Source organism: Cetorhinus maximus, unplaced genomic scaffold (genome assembly GCF_964194155.1).
Source record: "Cetorhinus maximus unplaced genomic scaffold, sCetMax3.hap1.1 HAP1_SCAFFOLD_3449, whole genome shotgun sequence".
NCBI classification, from domain to species: domain Eukaryota; kingdom Metazoa; phylum Chordata; class Chondrichthyes; order Lamniformes; family Cetorhinidae; genus Cetorhinus; species Cetorhinus maximus.
The window spans coordinates 25,001-26,650 of NW_027599361.1; the positions used below are offsets into that span (position 1 = coordinate 25,001).

Sequence of the window (1,650 nt, forward strand, 5' to 3'; positions counted from 1 at the left end):
GTCTTGGGCGACACCCAGCTTGCGAGTCCCAACCGCTCGTCCTCTGGTCTCGTTGATGATGATGCTGCCGCCACCGGGTGGGCGACAAAACCACTCAGAGAGGGAGAGAGAAAATGAGAGAGGGACCTTCTTCTTGCTGCTCGTGCCTCCAGCTGGCGTGGAGCATTGCTGCCGCGACCATGCCAGCGTCTGGCCATCACTACAACCGCAGTCGAATTGAAGGGAGCTTCTGCGGGCTTGGGTGTGGACAGGCGCCACGTCGCCGTGACCTCGGCGAGCGGCCACTGTGAGCTCCGCAGGGACTGAGACGGTGATGCAGGCCCGGCTTTTTCCCACCGCGGTGACACTTTGGTCGTCTTACTAGTCACCCTCCCTTCGCAGGTACAGGGTACCTAGACGTCCCCCCTCCGGCTCCCGCGGGCTGGTCGCCTTGGGGGCGGCGGTTTAAAGACTCGCGTGTCTCCCTGTGGGAAGCGAGATTGAGCGGGCGGTTGGGTCCGCCAGCAGCGTGCGAGAGAATGTACCTGTCTCTCCGCTTTGCGCCCGCTGTGCCTTCCACCACCCTGCCGGCGGGGTCTCGGTGAGTTGGCATCGCTGGCAGCTCTGCGGGGCTTGTACCCCACTCAGCGCGTCGTTGGCTTCCCTTCTAGCTCTCTCTCTCTCCACCTTCCCGGCAGACGGTGGCGTCAGAGATCCTGCCTCTGATGGCTGCGGTCCGTGACGGCATGGCTCCCTGCTCCGGCGTTCTCCTTTCTGGCCGCCACGCAAACGCCTCGCGAGCGCCCTGACCGATTGTCAAATGCCCCTCGCATTGTGATTTATGGACTCAATCGGCGTGCCTCGGCTCGCCGGGGCCGTGCCGTCGGATGGGGCTTCCCGTCGAAATGTCGGGGAGCGTTCGGCGCGGTCCGGGTTCGGCATCCTCGCGGGAGGATCCATTCCAAAAAACAAAACTCTGTACAACTCTTAGCGGTGGATCACTCGGCTCGTGCGTCGATGAAGAACGCAGCTAGCTGCGAGAATTAGTGTGAATTGCAGGACACATTGATCATCGACACTTTGAACGCACTTTGCGGCCCCGGGTTCCTCCCGGGGCTACGCCTGTCTGAGGGTCGCTTGACCATCAATCGCACTCGCTTTGCCCAGCGAGAGCGCGGCTGGGGTGTCGCAGAGGCCCGGTCCTCTCTGTCCCCCTAAGTGCAGACCCAGAGTTCTCCACCCTTTTGGAGAGTTTGACCTTTCGGTCTCCACGGCCTCGGTCTCGGCCTCCGGGCGAACGAATGAGACGTGGAACCGTTAGTGGCCCAGCCGCCTATCGTTCCCGGCACGGCTGTCATCGGGTTGCAAAATAACGAATGTGACTGCTTTGCTGCCGGGGGCTGCTTGCTCCTCCAGGCTCGGGCCAGGGTTGACCCTCTGTCGGTGTCTTGGGAAAGATGCGGCACGCTGTTGGGCACGCTGAGTGCATCGGCCGAAAGAGAAGTGAGAGAGAGAGAGAGAGAGAGAGAGAGCGCAGTAGAGAGAGGTTTGTGGTGCTTTCCGTTGTGCGGTTCGAGTGATTGGTGCCTGTCGTGCTGGTATCCCTGGTTGCAGGTGCAGGCTGTACCGTAGGTGGTGAAGGGGAGCTTGACGCGTTTGACAGTGGCTGGT

General features: G+C 61.8%; 1 non-coding gene across 1 annotated transcript; it reads left to right on the forward strand.

Annotated features, from left to right (window-relative positions):
* The first annotated feature begins 961 nt into the window (after window positions 1-961).
* On the forward strand, window positions 962-1,115 carry LOC144678027 (5.8S ribosomal RNA). The gene has a single exon (XR_013575919.1). It is a non-coding gene; the product is annotated as a 5.8S ribosomal RNA (ribosomal RNA).
* The last annotated feature ends 535 nt before the right edge of the window (window positions 1,116-1,650 follow it).